Below are 18,193 nucleotides of genomic sequence, written 5' to 3'. Positions count from 1 at the left end.
GTATTTTAACTCTTGAATAAAAATTCAGAAAGATTTTTTTTTAAAGAAGGCTTTTTCTTGGTACCATTTGGGTTTGTCTTTTGTTTATTCTTTGTTTTTATTTTTCTGTACATTATATGTTTGTATGAAATAATTAATGTGGTTATATTTTAATGGTTTGTGACTGGATTTTAATATCAACATGGGTCTTTTATTTTTGTTTATATGATCTGTAGGTCACTGAGAATTATCAGATTGTAATGGTATAGAAAAATACACAAATCATGTTCAAATACAGTGGTTCAGTTACAGGGTCAGTCATGTGTGTATTATGAAATTGTCCATTGTATTATCTCTGACATCTCATTTACAAATCTGATCATCAGAAATTTCAGTTGTTTTTCTGACCAAAAAAACAAGAGACATCTTCCCATAGAATCAAACATGGATAATTACCCGAAAAGGTTGCCAATATCTTATTAATAGTATGTCTTATAGAAATCTGTTGATATTTTCTAGTAATTGTTTTAGGGTGGATAACAGAATAACAGAGTTGGAAGGGACAGTGGAAATATTTAGTCCAACCTCCTACTCAAGCAGGAAATCTTACACCATTCCAGACAAAGGGCTGTCCAGACTCTTCTTAAAAGCTTCTACAACTTCTGGAGGCAAGCCATTCCACTGGTTAATTTTTCTCACTGTTAGGAAATTTCTCCTTAGTTCTAGGTTGCTTCTTTATGGTTATGTTTTCTTAGTCTAAAATATGCATAAACACATCCCTTGGTAACTTCCTGTATTATTCTTACAATGCATTATACATGTGTCTGTCCTTGAAGTTCACTTGGAAACTATGGTTGTTTCAGAGCACAGTAGCTTTGTTAATCCTAAGAGTTTCATGATTTGCCTATAGAACACCTGTATTTCAGAGTTTGTATGACTACTAGTTTAGCTCTGGATGTAATTTAACATGCTGTTTTTCACCTTTAAAATGCTTTCTGGATCAGAACTTGGGGGCCTTCAGAGCCATCTTCTTGCAACATTCAATGAGATCAGGTAAAAATAATAATAGTAAATCCCTTCCCTTTCAAAACTTTATCACAGGAAATGTTATCTATAATACTAGTGGTGGACTTTTAAAATTGCTCTCCTTTCTTTAAAACTGTAGATCCAGATGGCTTCAACTTTTTAATGGCCATTGAAGAACCTATTTTTATTAATATGTAACAGATGTATCATGAAGGATGATCCTTAGTGCTTTGTTAATTGGGATGTTTATTGATCAAGATATGGACTTGTAGTTTGTTACTCATTTGATATTTATTTATAATATTTAGATTTATCTAACAGAGTAGAGTAAGCTATTTAATATCAGTGAGAATTAGTGTGGCATATAAAGGAAGATAAGTAAATCTTTATGTTTTATTGCCTTTTAGGTAAACATGTCAGTATTTCTTCATAGAGAAAATATTTCTATTTATTTATTCATTTATTCATTCATTTATTTATTTGGATCTTCATTATGTTTGAACCCACATTTTATATGATCACATATGTTCTATATGGGGAAAGTGTAAGCTATATTTGCTTTAACTGGCAATTATTTATACAATAATAGGCTAAAAGATCAGATAATTAAACAAATTTTGTGGTGAAATACCTTGAATCTTACCTTGACCAGTTTTCATTTAATGTGCTGCTGGCCTTCCTTCCTTTATCAAATTAATATAATTTATTGATTGATTGATTGATTGATTGATTTGATTTGTCAATTGCTTACAAGATACAGGTATAAGAATAAACATAGTTTTGAATACATGAGATGGATACTTATAAGAAAATAAAAGAAACAATAGGACAGGGACGGTAGGCATGATTGGTGTGCTTATGCACACCCCCTACAGGCCTCCTAGGAAAGGGTCAATAGTAGACAGTTAAAGTTTTTGCGGTTTGGGGAAGAAACCACAGAGTCAGGTAGAGTATTCCAAACATTGACCACTCTGTTGCTGAAGTCGTATTATCTGCAAACAAGTTTGGTGCGATTAACCTTGAGTTTGTATCTATTGTTTGCTCTTGTATTGTTATGGTTGAAGACATGAGGATTTTCTCCACAAACCGAAGGGTCCTTGTGGGGGAGGGGACAGGGGGTTAAGGAAAATGTGTTAACCCCTGTATCTGTTTTTTCCCTTTCTTTTAGGAGGAGGAGTTTTCAAGGGGGGATGCCTGTCAACTTTAAAATTCAGCTGCCACATTTCATTGACAGGTACGACATTGCAATGTATGATTTTATATACTATACTTAGATTGGACCGAAGGCAGCATAGTTCTAGGTTTTCTAGGTTTAGAGTTTCAAGTCTGGCATAAGGTATTCTGCAATGAGTAGATGAGCAGAGAACTCTTTGTGTGAAATATTTCTGGACTTTCTCAACTGTGTTAATATCAGATACATGATATGGCTTCCAGACTGATGTGCTATATTCAAATATAGGTCTAGCAAATCTTTTGTATGCTCTAGTTAGTAGTGTGATATTACCAGAGAAGAAGCTATGTAAGATTAGATTAACAACTCTTAATGACTTTTTGGCTATGTAGTTACAGTGGGCTCTAGCACTAAGATCATTAGAGATGAGTACTCCAAGATCCTTGACAGAGTTTGGATCATCAACAAGGATCATTGACTATTCAGCCTGTATTTTATTTTCTGATTTATTTTGCAATATGTAAGACAGAGCATTTATTTGTTGAGATTTGAAGTTGCTATTTGATTGATCATTCTGATACATAGTCAAGGTCTTTTGAAGGGTAGCCATATTGTCTGTGGTGTTGAATAGCTTTACATCGTCAGCGAAGAGAATGCAGTTGCTCTTAATATGATCACAGAGGTCATTTATGTAGAGTATGAAGAAAGTTGGTCCTAGAACACTGCCTTGGAGGACACCACTGTTGACAGGTACAGAATTGGATGGGACACTCCCAATTTTGACCATTTGTTGTCTGTTTGACAGGAATGCTTCTATCCAGTTATGTAGGTGTCCAGAGATACCATAAGATTTTAGTTTTAGTAGTAGTTTGCCGTGCACCACTGAATCAAAGTTAAATATAGTTAAATATGCAGTTCTGAGTACCATTTACTGAAGAGCTAGAAATGCAGAGTACTGGTGGGGGTGGGCTTGAAATAAATTAATTATATGGTATTAGCAGCAGTTCCTGCATTTTTGTAATTCTTGACCTCTAGTTCTCTGCTGTTCAATGAATGTAATAAGCTATACATCAATCATGGAAATTGAAATAGCATTTGTCTTTAACCAAGAGGAAATGAGGCAACTGATATATTGCAACATGACATGTGTAATACAGTATATTGAAACAAAAGAATTTTTAAATTCTTTTGACATTCATTGGTATCCTGGAATTTGAATACTAGTTCTTGCCTCACAGTGTCCTGATGGAATTAATGAAATACAGTCCTGTAAAATAAATATCTCTTTAAAATGAACAATCAGAACTATGCAGAGCTTGGATATGCTGCTTTGTTTTGATGAAGGCTTCTCTTGCAATACAGCTGCTCTTTTCTAAACAGCAACTTCTCTTTGCAGCCTCTATAAATACTTGGAATGGCCAGTCTAGGAAAGCAAAGTGACATAAAGTGTCTTGTAAATGCAAATCTCATGGCCTCTTTGTCTGATGAAGAGAATTGCCTTTCCTCAACACAGAAAGCTCTTCATGGAGATTAATCTGTCATGTTACACTGATTTAAGTTCTAGGACATTGAATAATCACCACATAATCAGATCTTCTCCTTCACTAACAATTTTTATTTGGAGTTTTGATTAAAAAAGTATACAATGAAATGAGAGAAAACAAGAAAAAAGGGCATAGAAAACAATGAATTTAAAGAAAGGAAAAAAATTAAAAGATTGCTATAGTTCTTTACAGCAGTTACAGACTCATTACCTGTTCTCCTTTCTTAGCATTCCAATAATGCTTCAGCTTTTTATTTAATTATTTTCAGTTAAAAAAAATCCAAAAATCACCATTTCACCTTTTTCCAGTTTTCAGAAAAAAGTCCAAAAAACATAACCAGCCTTTTATAAAAGAACTTATTGTTCTATCACTGACCAAACAAGTCAGTTTTGCCATCTCTGCCATTTCTGCCATCTTCACAAACCGTTTTTTCATTGTGGATTTTTCATTATTATTTATCTTTGTGCATATAATAGTCTCACTGCAGGTATCATATATAAAATTAGTCTTCCATAAGTCTTTTCTAATTGATTATCCATAAATCTCAGAAAGAAAAGTTCTAGTTTTATCTCAATATTAGTCTTCAAAATTCTTTGTATTATCATAACTACTGGTAAGCCACCACTGAAGCCACTGATTGATGTGCCGAACAATGAGCCTGGTGTAGCAGCTGAAGCAGCTCCATGTCATGGGTGCAGCATTTTTGCACCTGGTGCAGTGTTGGAATATGTGAAAATGGGAAGCCCCTGGCCATTATGTCCCTGCCATCCCCCCTGAATGCCACTATGTCTGGCCTCATCTACTTGGACCCTGACGCAGTAATAGAAGCAGGTGGTTGAAAATGAAAGCCCCCAACAACCTCCCACCTCCTATGCCCAATCCAATGCACTATTCTGCTTACCCACTTGCTTGCTTGCCCATCTGGCTATCCCTCCAGCTGCTCACAGAAAGTTGTCCCCACACCAAGTTGGCTGAGTGGAGTTGTCCTGTGGTGACTTCGTGGCAGTGAATTGGCAGAGGTACATTGGTGGTGACAAGCTAGCCACAGCAAACTGGCTGTGACAAATTGACCAATTCTGACTTTCCCTGCTGCTGCTCATTCTAATGTTAGAAATGGAATATATAAAAAAAAACTTTAAATAAGGCAATATTCCAAATTCTCTGGTAATATAACACTACTAAGTACAGCATACAAAACATTCTCTAGACCATACTTGAACACAGCTCATCAGTCTGAAACCTGCATTACGTATCTGATATTAATACAGTTGAGAAAGTCCAGAAATATTTCACAAGAAGAGTTCTCCACTCCTCTACTCATTGCAGAATACCTTATGCCACCAGACTTGAAATTCTAGACCTAGAAAACCTAGAACTACCCTGCCTTCAGTCGGATCTAAGTATAGCATATAAAATAATACATTGCAATGTCCTACCTCTCAATGAATGCTTCAGCTTCAACCATAACAATACAAGAGCAAACAATAGATACAAACTCAAGGTTAATCGCACCAAACTTGTTTGCAGGAAATACAACTTCAGCAACAGAGTGATCAATGGCTGGAATACTCTACCTGACTCTGTGGTTTCTTCCCCAAACCCCAAAAACTTTACCTTAGACTGCCTACTATTGACCTCACCCCTTTCCTAAGAGGTCTGTACTGGGCGTGCATAAGTGCACCAATGTGCCTACCATTCCTGTCCTATTGTTTCTTCTTATTTTTCTTACATGTATCATGTATTTTTCTTATATGTATCATGTACTCATAACTATGTTTATGCTTATACCTGTTATCTTACAATGGCTTGACAAAATAAATAAATAACATAAAAATAGTCCCTGTAGTCTGTTTTTAACTTTTGTTTTTTGGGCTCCCAGCAAACTTTTTGCTTTTAATTATTTTTAAGTTTTATAGTTGTGTGCTTATTTTTTACTTTAATCTTTCAGGTTGAAAGTATACTCATCCAGATGGCTTTAAATACTTTGCTTCTCTGAAGGTCTCTTTACATGTTAAAATTTCCTCCATCTAAAAATGTTTATGAAAAGTGGATTGGGCAAACCCAGTATCCATTAAGGTAACTGCTAGAGGCTGTGAACAAGCTGTTTTCTCCTGCAGCTCTAGTGCTTTCACTTACAAATTGCTCATAGGATCTCTCTGGATCTTGGAAGTTTCCTCTCAAGGAGCTGCCATCTGGTGCTCAAGTCAGCATCTTGTGGCTTTCTCCTTTTCTGGAGAAGTTCCACTAGCTTGGGCATACTGTTTAGCTGCTGCTTTTAGTACTGTGTCATCTCCAGTACAGAGATGTGCTAATTCATATGTTTCTATGCCAGAGATTTTCTCTCCACATAATTTATTAGATTTTTTATTTATTTTATTTGGTTTGTCAATTGCTTACAAGATAATAGGTATAAGTAAAAACATAGTTATGAATACATGGATACATATAAGAAAAATAAAAGAAACAATAGGACAGGGATGGTAGGCACATTGTGCTTAGGCACACCCCCTACAGACCTCTTAGGAAAGGCATGAGGTCAATAGTAGACAGTCTAAGGTTAAAGTTTTTGGGGTTTGGGGAAGAAACCACAGAGTCAGGTAGAGTATTCCAGTCATTGATCACTCTGTTGCTGAAGTCGTATTTCCTGCAATCAAGTTTGGTGTGATTAACCTTGAGTTTGTATCTATTGTTTGCTCTTATATTGTTATGGTTGAAGCTGAAGTATTCATTGACAGGTAGGACATTGCAATGTATGATTTTATATGCTATACTTAGATCAGACCGAAGGCGGTGTAGTTCTAGGTTTTCTAGGTCTAGAATTTCAAGTCTGGTGGCATAAGGTATTTTGCAACAAGGAGTGGAGAAAAAGCTACGTAAGATTAGGTTGACAACTTTTAATGCCTTTTTGGCAATATAGTTACAGTGGGCTCTAGCACTTAGATCATTAGAGATGAGTACTCCAAGATCCTTGACAGAGTTTGGATCATCAACAAGATCTTGACTATTCAGCCTGTATTTTATTTTCTGATTTATTTTGCAATATGTAAGACAGAGCATTTATTTGTTGAGATTTGAAGTTGCCATTTGTTTGACCATTCTGATACATAGTCAAGGTCTTTTGAAGGGTAGCTGTATTGTCTGTTGTGTTGAATAGCTTTACATCGTCAGCGAAGAGATGCAGTTGCTCTTAATATGATCACAGAGGTCATTTATGTAGAGTATGAAGAAAGTTGGTCCTAGAACACTGCCTTGGAGGACACAATTGTTGACAGGTACAGAATTTGATAGGACACTCCCAATTTTGACCATTTGTCGTCTGTTTGACAAGAATGCTTCTATCCAGTTATGCAGGTGTCTAGAGATACCATAAGATTTTATTTTTAGGAGTAGTTTGTCGTGTACCACTGAATCAAAGGCTTTACAGAAGTTTATGTAGATTGCATCTATTGGTTTGCCCTGATCGAATTGTGTAGTCCATATTTTTTTGCAGTGTAAGAGTTGCAGATTACAGGATAGTTTTTTCCTAAAACCAAATTGTTTATTAGAGTGTAGGTTGTTTTTTTCTAAGTGGAGGATGATGGATTGGTTAATAATTGATTCCATGACTTTACAGGTGACGCAGCATAAGGAGATTGGCCTGTAATTTTCAACTAGGCTGGGGTCTCCCTTTTTGAAGATGGGGATGATTGTGGCTTGTGACCATAGGTTAGGCAAGGAGCTGATCCTGAAAGAGTTTTCAAAGATTATGCTTAGAGGTTCGGCTGTGGCAGTGGATAGCTTTTTTAAGAAGTAGGCACATATTCCATCCGGTCCAATAGATAGAGATAGTTTTAAATTGCATAGTGCTTTTTTCAACATTGTCTACTGTAAAATCGATATGTATTATATCACTGTAGTTGTCTGTGGTTTGACTAGGAAATACTGGGCATGATCCATTGCTGTTTACAAATACTGAGCTAAAGAATGTGTTAAAGAGGTTGGCTTTAATAGTGTTGTCGTTGCAGTCTTTACCATTAGGTCCTTTCGGGGGTGGGATGGACCTTGAGTCTTTTAGTTTGTTATTTACAAAAATTGTAGAAAGCGCGGGTGGAATTGGTGCATAGAAAGTTTTCCTCTTGTTTAATGTGATAATTGGTGCATTCAGTCTTTATCTGGTAGCATAAATTTTTGTATCGGCTTTTGAAGTTGGCAACGTTGGCAAGATTTGTTTTTCTGCCAAAGTGATCTCTTTTTGGATTGAAGCTTCCTTATTGTTATGGGTAATATGTTTTCTTCTGGTTTTGGAGTTGTTATTGGTACATATAGTTTGATGATTCTTTTGACTTCAAGTAAAAATATGTTGTAATGGTCTTCTACAGTATTGCATCCAGAGAATAGAAATTGCCAATCAAGGGATGAGAGATCGTTGTCTGTAAGATCATAGTTGCCTTTTTTGAAGTTATAATTGGAGATTACATCATTGTGATGATTTTTGTGTGAACATATGTTGGGACAAAAGTCAATCATGCTGCGGTCACTGTTGGAAAAGGGTTCTTTAATTTGTATTCTGTAAATTGAATTCAAACTATTTCAGAAGATGAGATCGAGGCAGTTGTTAAGTCTAGTATTGTTGGTTACTAGTTGTTCCAGTCCCAGGTTTGTCACAGCATTGTAGAAGGTTGCATGTATGGGTTCTGTTTGACATTGGTTTGGGGTACAGTTAATGTGAAGTAGATTGAAGTCACCAAGAAAGATAGAAGTGTGTGGGCAGGATGTTGCCCATGTTAGTCGTGTATTTAGCTTGTTTACATGTTTGATGTCATAATCAGGGCCTCTGTAACATAGTAAGAACCGAAATGTGATATTTAAGGACAGTTCACAGACGATGGTCTCAGGAAGAGCAAGCTCTTGGGTAACTTGGATGTTTTTTCAATGTAAGGACTTTTTATAGAAGATAGCAACACCACCTCCTCTATGGATTTCACAATCTGATCGGTAAACATGATAGTCTCTTACTGTGGTAATGGAGTCAGGGAGAGATGCATTGAGCCATGTTTCACAGACAAATATGATGTTGAATTTAGCCATATTTAGTAAGAGAAGAAATTCAGGTATTTTATTCACAAGGCTTCTTGTATTGAGTAGCTTGCATTTAAGGCCAGTTGTAGTTGGAATTGAGGTAGTTAGGGGCATGCATGCCTAGTTTTGAGTGATGGTGGGTTGGATGAGGTAGGGTTGGATGTGGAGTTGTGGGTTGTGTGACTCAGACATTTAACACTATTTTTCTGGAATGTAAATAGGCAGCCTTTTTTCAGATTTCAAGTATTAAGAATATGTTCTTAAGACTTAAAATGATGCCTAACATCATTAGTTTCATAATATGCTCAATATTGCATACTAAATTTCAAACTTTAATATGAAAATCAAATAAAACTTTGCTGGTAATGAAAATGAACACCTACATCAATAGTTAGAATGTTCATTTTTGACTCCACAGTCAAAACAATGTTTATAAATCTCAAAAATATATAGATGACGCCTTGCTAGAAAAAAGTATTTCAGTCACTTGTTCCTTTAATATTTAGACTACATTGTGTGAAGGTAGTGACATTTAGATAGTGCCACATTCTCTTGAAATCAGTTGCAAAAACATACAATGAATTTAATCTAATTTAATTTTTTCTACCCTGTGCAAGTTATGTTCTGTTTGCTTTACAAATCTGGCATCATAATTGACCAGGCCAGGTGCCTTTTATCAGTATCTCTGTTATGCTCACAAAGAAGTAAAATACAATTTTGTCTTCATTCATCTTTATAACCGAGTTTGAGAAATTGCTTTAGATAATAATTTTTCTCTCCAGCATAAATATATTCTACTAATTTATATTGCAGTACAGATCTAGCAATTCACCCCATTATCACTTTTTTCAGACTGCAAACTCAGAGCATCTTGCATATTGTCTCAAGGACATTTACTGTGGCAAATGTATGTTCTTTAGATTAGCTCAGTGCTTCTGAATTTTAAAAGAATTTGTATTCAATATTTTTGTTTCAAGGGCAACAAATTCTTATTTTAAAGTAGGGATATTGCACTTAGTGGTTTCATGATGGGCATGGAATGTGATCTCATCGACGTTTTGTCTTTTATTATACCATAAGCTGTCCTACAGTCTACAAACACCCTGGCTTCCCCCAGTTCAGTGAAATCCAGCAGAATGTATTATAAAGAAATTCCAAGATGGGCCTCTTTCAGAATGAGTATGGACAACTGCATAGGGACAAAAAGGTATAAATCCAAACCAAATCAACAAAACAAACAGTAGCAGTATAACTTAGGTTAGCATACAGGTTAATAGCATATAGGTTAAAGAAAAATCATATCCAAGAGCTTGTTGCTTAGAAAATGGATATTTTTCTCTCAAAACATCACATTTTCTTATGTTGCTAGTTTTTTTATTCAATCTAGAGGAGTTTCTTTTTAAAAAAAAAGGTTATTTATCTGCTGCATCACTTATTTTAAATTATTCTTGAATTTGAATCCTTTTTATTTTATTATTTTTATGAGAGTTGCTGTTGATCCATTTTTGAGCTCCTCCTTTTTGGATGAAGAGGAAACTGTAACACATCTTTATATTCTTAAGTAAGAAACCATATAATTTATGTCTTATTGGTACTAAAATATGTTCTACCCCATGCCTAGGTTGACTGTCAAGTTATATAAACTGCCTGTCCAAACAGATAAGCAGCATCAGTTTTAGAAGGTAAATGTGCTACTATAAAAATGATTGATATTGATGCCAATGCTGTACCTTTTTAATTGTTTTATCACAACTTAAAACAACTGACATTCAACATATTTAACAAACTAACAAACTAATGGATATATATAAAATTTCTAAACCAGAAATGCTTGTTGTATTCACTTCTCTTACACTACATACTTGCTTTTCTCTATCAGATGACATAAAATCAACTCTGATGTAAACTACTAGTGAAAGATTACATTCATTTGCTGTTCTTTCTGAAGAGATCAACTAACTATTGACTTATCTGGTTGATATGTCCCAACAAGATCACTGTTCAAGGTGTTGTTCAAGGATCTTTAACTGGGTATTAACTCATCACTGTAACAATTCAAAGGTTTTACTTGTGTGAAGCTTACATCTTATGACATACAGGTATTTTGGTGCTTTCTTTCATGATTAAGCTAGTCATTTTTTAGAAGCAAGAAAATGTAAACAGCCATGATATTGAAGAAAAGTCTCTGGCATTTCCTTTTTGATATTCAAACCCATGGCCACACCTAGATATTCCAAATGCACAGTGGCCCAAACACAGTGCCAGAGCAAGTGTTCGAGAAAGACTATCAACAGAGACATTGTCTCTAAAAAAAATGTGTTAGACAAAAAGAGATGACATTTGATACAAAGTAAGCCCAACAAAGAATTGGGAAGATTACACTTGCCTTCTGTTATAATCCTTAAACCTCTTGTTGCTAGTTTTTAATCCACTATCATGTCTAGACTGTTTCTTTTTTACCTCCAACAATGAATAACCTAAAATCAGCCAGATATGAGCTTCACATGTTGCTCTATCCCCTTAGGAAATTTTAGTGAGCATAAAGTTAAAAATAGGGAACCTTGTTAATAAACTTTCAGACTATTTAACAGTTTGGTTATTTGTCTGTGTTGGCTTCAGGATGCGGGCGCTGAATGTTTTTACAATGAAGGGGAATGCTATTCTTACCCATTTTTAAAAAATTTTAGAGCAGGTATACGTATTTGCTTTGAATTGTATACTACAAATCACTTTCCATTAAATGACTGCGTCTAGGGTAAAAAATTTGGTTTAATTTATTAATTACATAGATAGTTCATAAATTTACCCTTGGTCAGACTCCATATGAACTATTTTAAATGTATTTAGAGATCTATCTGGAAATGAATTAAAGTGTCATTAGTGTGCGCTACATCCTCACATTTGAAATTAATGATCCAGAAAAGCTATGAAACCCTTGCACAGGAATCTACAAGCCAATTTGAATAAATGAGATAAACATAGTAGAGCTTAATCTTAAGAAAACTGAAGCATGTAGAATCTACAATTTTTGATGGGCCAAACTTTCATGCTGGCTATTTGTGTTGTTTCTGTTCTGTTTTCTAAGTTGTGTTAAAAGAATAGCCTAAAAATATAAATAATAAAAATCAATATTTAATTATTGGTAAGCAAAGAAAGCATATTGTGTGATTGCATCAAAGTATTAGAGATTAAAGTTATTTCTCCTTGCCCTTTTTCCTAGCAGATCCCAAAATTTCTATAGATAAGTTCAAAGAGAGATAACAGAGACTATAATGGATTTGCTTCTGGTGTTTATTTCTTTATTAAATAGGTTTATATGGTCACCCAACTCACATATGGTGACTCCAGGTGGATTAAACATTAAAAACCAGCAATATAAAAACTTTGGAAACCCTCCTCAGCACCCCCCCTGTAGCAGCAACAAATATAATCATACAAGCCACTTGATTGGCCCCAAATCAACAACAGGCCCATTGAAACCAGATTTTCAGAACCTTCTGGAAAAATAACTAGGAGTAAGCCAACTTTATTTCTGAGGGAATAATATTGCAAAAGGAAGGAACCACTACATCCCATCTTTTTGGTGTACAAGATATCCATCTAGCAGGACTTCAGGAAATAATTTCTATTATGACTATGTTTATGTTAAAATGGAGACAGAACTGATAGCTTCTTACATTAACTATATTAAAAAATATTCTATGATGAATCTAAAAACATTTTCAGAAGTTATGGTCAGAGATATACAATACATACCAGCTGCCATCTAGTTTTTTGAAGCCAAGGCATTATCCCAGCTCTTATACAGAGTCCAATTAAACCCAGGAATTAATTATCAGAACTTGGAAAGGGTTCAGTCAAAATTCCTGAGAAAGCTCTTCCAAGTGGCAAAATGTATGCCAAATATTACCCTGCAGCTAGAAGCAGGACTTACTGAAGTCAAAATGAGTGCATGGCTGTGTGTGTTCATATACTGGCTAAAGATTTCTTTTCATCTCAAGATATGACACAGCTAACATTAATTGATAAAATATGATTCCTGATAGAAAATCCAAACTGAAATTAGATTAACTGGGTTTATAATGGCATGGAAACAAAATCAATAATGGCATCTAAGCACTTGTTGATATAGAATTACAGTCATAACACAGTAAAAATCTCACCAAGAGTACAATTGGGATCCAGCAATGCATACTTCAAAGCAGCATTGCAGAAGCCACTGTCGCGCAGTGGTTAGAATGGAGTATTGCAGGCTAATTCTGCTGACTTCCAGGCATTTGATTCTCACTGGATCAAGGTTGACTCAGCCTCCCATCCTTCCAAGGTTGTAAAATGGGACCCAGATTGTTGGTGGCAATATGCTTAGAGAGGGCTGTAGAGCACTTTAAACCAGCATATGTCTAAGTGCTATTGATAGTGCTATTGTAACTAGATCTACTTGCAAACAATAAATTTTACCAAGCAATTATATTCTTTTAGATCAATGTTATGCCCTCAGCTGAGATGGATGGAAAATGTTATTAAATTCCACATGAGCAAGGGTTTTTCCTTTGTAAATCTGGTAATACTGACATATGAGCCATGTTCTGTTGTATTGAATTGCAACTTCTTTGGAGAAATACTGTACACAAAGAGATACTAATTTCTTTACATCATCTTTGGAAGTGGCATGTTGGTACTTTTTTCCTAATGCTCAGATAGAATGATTGCCCAGATCACCCAGCTGGCTTTTGTGCCTAAAACAGAATTAGAATTTAACAATCTCTTGCAATTTATTCACTAGACCAAAGCTGCTACTATATTCAATTTTCCATGGTCTTCTTTTCTTTGGAGTTTTTCTTCTCCTTACTGTCTTGCACGTTAACTTTAATGAACCAAGTGATCAAGGTTTATTTATTAATATTTTATGTAATTAGAGGATTAAAGCTAAACAAATATTATAGGTATGAGAGAAAAGATAGTGGTACATAAATCCTTTAAAAGTGCTTTCCAATATATTTCTATTAAAATCAGAATACAGCTGGAAGGGACCTGCAAGGTTTTCTCGTCCAACCTCCTGCTTAAGCAGGAGACCCTGTATACTATTTCAGACAAATGGGTGTCCAGTCTCTTCTTAAAAACCTCCAGTGATGAAACACCCACAACTTTTGATGGCAAGCTGTTCCATTGTTTTCACTTTTAGGAAATTTCCCCTTAATTCCAGGTTGCTTCTCTCCTTAATTAGTTTCCATTCATTGTTTCTTGTCCTGCCTCCTGGTGCTTTGAAAAACAAGTTGATCCCCGGGACTTCTAGTTTGCAAGGCTTCGGCGGCGGCAGGAATCCGCGATTGTGCGTGGTTTCTGCTGTGCTTGCCACTGGAGTGCCCCTGATCCAGCTGGATTTGGGGGCTATAGTTACCCTGTAGAGATAACTGAAGACAGGGAGGATCCGGCAGGGTCCGGGGGAATCGCAACCCCCCTCCTCAGCTGGCTTAACTCCCTTTTCCGGAAGCAGTGGAGCAGCGGTCAGCAATGGCCGCCACAAAGAAGCTTTCATCTGGATAAGAATGCACAGGAGGAAGCTGAGAAATGAAAGGTTTTGGCTGACCAGTATAATAAGTAACATTTAAATACCCTGGACATTAAATTTCATTAAAGATACATCGCTCCCAAAGAAGATCGGAAAAAGTGGCGAATGAAAGTAAAAAGGGAAAGTTTGTTTTTTCTCACTCTCCTTCCTTACTGTGATAGCAGATGGAAATCAGAAAAAACTGTTTTGGCATCATCAGGTAATTAAATTGGAAAATTAAAGCCAAGGGGACATTAAAGATTTCTGAACATTGGGAAAAAAAACTTTTTTTGCTATAAGTGGGAAGGGAGAGGAAAAGAATTAATATTAAGATTTTGCTGGAGGAGTCTGTTTGGAATTTATAAGACTAGAGTTAAATTGTAACAAGACTTCTAAAAGATATATTTTGGAACTTTGCAACTTAACTGTAACCCCAGGAAGAGAAAGTATAAAAAGAAGAAGTGCTAAATGAAACAGTTTGTGTGTATTTGGATTGCTTGGTGACTTTGGGACCTTTGGAAATTATTATTTGAAAGACTAAAAACATTTGGGTTGTTTAAAAAATTTTTCACAATGGCATTACTTGTTGATGAACTAAAAATGGAATTTAAAAAGCTAAAAGAAGAGGAACAAGAAGGGAAGGGCTCTTCTGGATCTGTTTTCCATTTCTTAGAAATGGTGATTTCTACCTATCAGAAACTACAAGAACAAGAAGATTGGGATGAAGAAGAAGCCATCTTTAATGAACAAGCAACTCTAGCTGGGGAAGAAAAGGGAAAGAGGGGAAAGAGAATGGAGAATTTAAGACTTAAAAAAAAACCAAAAAAGGGGAAAATAAGGTGAAAAATCGATATAATGTCAGAAAGCAAACAGAAAAGCAACAGAATACAGAAGAGGGGGGAGATTAAGAGGGTGGAGATCAAGAGACAAGGGGGTAAAAAGGCTAGATTGGAGAAGAAAGGAAGGGAAAAAGGGAAGAGAAGTTACAAAGGTTTGAAACAAGATGTAAAGAAACAGGATTTATTCAGAGATAATGGATAAAAATATAATTAAAAAAGAGATTCTGCAAAAGTATATAAGATTGTATAGTTGTATTTGTATTTGAAATAATGTTAGAAAACTGGAACATTATATGATTATAAAATGGGATAAAATATTAAAAGGAATGTGTAAAATGCTTAAGATTTAACAATAGAGTTTAATTTGCTATGGATTATTGTTTTAATTATATTATAAACTTATTATTCTTTCTTATTTTAAAACATAGTACGTAGCTTTAGAATGTACTAAGCAGAATCAGAATGAAAATTATATATTATTTTAAGTGTTAAATTTAGGGAAAAGATATAAAGGCGTCATACTTCAATCAGTGATTACAGGAGAAATTTTGTGTTAATGAGAAAAGATAATAGATAATTGAAATAGAACAGACAAAAGATATAAGCATAATTATTTAAATTGTGAGGAAATAAATAAAACAGAATTAAGAGAGTGAAAAGAGGGGAGAAGCTCTATAGAAAATGTAGAATGGTAAATAAGATATGAAATGGTATATAAAGTGAGCATGAATTCGATTTATGTCTGTACAAAAAGATGTAACCAGGGACTAAGCCCTTCGAAAAAGAAGTTTTATGTTTTCATGTTTTGTGTTTTGTTTGTGTATGTTTGTTTATTGAAAATTAATAAAAAATTTATTAAAAGAAAAAAGAAAAACAAGTTGATCCCCTCCTCTATACTGGAATATTGCTATCATTCACCTTGAATTCTTTTTTCTCTAGACCAGCCAAACCCAAATCCTGCAACTGTTCTTCATGTTTTTATCTCCAGGCCTTCAGTTACCTTAGTTGCTCTTCTCTGAACTTTTTTTGTAATGAGGTGACCAAAACTGGATGCAGTATCTAGGTGTGGTCTTACTAAGGCTTTATAAAGCACTGCTAATACTTCACCTGATTTTGTCTCTATCTCTGTTCATACAAAGGCAAACATTTCCTTTGACTTTTATTTGACTTATCTGTCTATCTCTCTATCTAAGTATTTTCTATAAATCATTGTGGTCATAATCCATAAAAAAATCTAACAATACACCCACACCCACATATCTATATGTATATGTATATGTATGTATGTATATATGTATGTATTTTCTGAGGTTATCGGGTATTTGTATGTGGATCTTTGGTTGTTCGGGTTTTCTCCCGCGTAAGATTCGAAGTATCTAGGCAACGTTTGATGAAGTCTCATTCATCATCTTCAGGCTTCTGTCTCCGGCTCTGTGCTTCTCAGAGTAATGTGAGATTGCAGCTGCTTCCTCCTTTTAACTGCCAGTGGGGTGGGACTTGATTGGGTGGGGCTTGGCTGTGTTCTGATTGGGTGGGGGTGTGTTCTCATTGGTAGGGGTTTGGCTGTGTTCTGATTGGTTGGGGTTAGCCGTGTTCTGATTGGTTGGAGGCGTGTTCTGTTCAGGTGGGGCTTGGTTGTGCTCAGGTTAGTCTTAGTTGCTGGGGATTTGAGCTGGTGAGTTGTGATCTTGCTGTTTGGCTTCTAGTACGTGGTCCTGCTGCATCTTCATAGTGTGTGTCGGTTTGCTTCATGTATGGCTCAGAGGGGTTTGAAGTGGGTAGTGATGCAGCTGCAGTGCAGCTTCTGGTCCATGGTCGTGTCTCATTTTCTGAATGGGTGGGAGTCTGTTTTCTATATGGAAGTGTGGTGGTGGCATCTTGTGTGGCTCTCATGGGTGTGGGTCTGGTGTCCTTCTTCATGTTAGGTACTCGTCTGTTCATGAGGGCGGGTTTCCAAATGGCTGGAAGGCGGGAGGTGTCATCTCGTTTGTTCATGCTGTGTGGGCGTTTTCTATCTCTATGGCTTCTCTGATTATTCTGCTGTTGAAGTGTTCGGTTTTGGCGATAGTTCTGGTATTTTTAAAATCAATTTCATGTCCTGTGGCTTTGAGGTGTTGGACCAGGAAGAGGTCGTTCTTCTTTTTGATTGAGTTCTTATGTTCTTCAATGCGTGCACTTATTCTTCTGTTAGTTTGTCCAATGTATGTGGTAGGGCAGGCAGTGCAGGGATTTCGTATACTCCTTGGTTTTCTAATTCAATTTTGTCTTTGGGGTTTCTTAGGATGGTGGATATTTTTCTGTTTGTGCAGAATGCTGTTTTGATGTTGTGTTTTTGGAGGATCTTGCTAATTTTGTCTGTAGTGCCTTTTATATATGGGAGGAGGGCTTTGCCGTTTTCTTGTTCTCTGTCTTGGATTTTGGTTGGGGTTTCTTTTTGGATTAGGTGGGTAATCTTCTTTCTTTGGAATCCATTGGCTGTAAGTACGTTGGTGAGAGTGTGTAGTTCGGTTTTTGGTGTTGTTCATCGCTAAGCATTTTGTTCTGGAGATGAGTGTCTTGGCTACGGAATTGATCTGTGCTGGGTGGTGGTGTGAGAGTGCATGTAGATAGCGGTTAGTATGTGTTTTCTTCTGGTAGATGGTGTGTCCTAGGGAGCCATTGGATCTTTTGTATACCAAGACATCTAGGAAGGGAAGTTGATTGTTGGCTTCTGTTTCCATGGTGAATTGTATTTTGGGGTGTAGGCTGTTGAGGTATGTGAGGAAGTTGTTCAGTTTTCTTTCCCGTGTGGCCAGATTATGAAGGTGTCATCTACGTATCTGAGCCAGAGTTTGGGTTTGTGGTCGTATTTTTCTAGAGCTTGTGTTTCAAAGTGTTCCATGTAGAGGTTTGCGATGACAGGTGAGAGGGGTGATCCCATGGGTGCTCCTTCTATTTGTTTGTATTTTTGTCCATTGTAGGTGAAGTATGTATTGGATAGGCAGTGGTTGGTTAGATCTAGGATGTGCTTGGGGGTTGTATTTGTTTT

General features: G+C 35.9%; 1 long non-coding RNA gene across 7 annotated transcripts in view; it reads left to right on the top strand.

Annotated features, from left to right (window-relative positions):
- Positions 1-18,193, top strand: part of LOC148125410 (uncharacterized) — a 108,543-nt gene that overhangs the window by 66,675 nt on the left and 23,675 nt on the right. For 3 of the 7 annotated variants that reach the window (XR_015744083.1, XR_015744085.1, XR_015744082.1), the window contains exons 1-3: positions 8,702-8,810; positions 9,870-9,985; positions 10,400-10,460. This is a non-coding gene — a long non-coding RNA (uncharacterized LOC148125410). The other 4 variants (XR_015744081.1, XR_015744080.1, XR_015744084.1 and 1 more) reach the window with 3 other exon arrangements.

This window comes from Pseudonaja textilis, chromosome 6 (genome assembly GCF_049901715.1).
Source record: "Pseudonaja textilis isolate UNSWEBS1 chromosome 6, rPseTex1.2, whole genome shotgun sequence".
Taxonomy (NCBI): Eukaryota; Metazoa; Chordata; class Lepidosauria; order Squamata; family Elapidae; genus Pseudonaja; species Pseudonaja textilis.
Note: the sequence above shows the minus strand (reverse complement) of the source record. Positions and strands in the feature narration are given on the sequence as shown.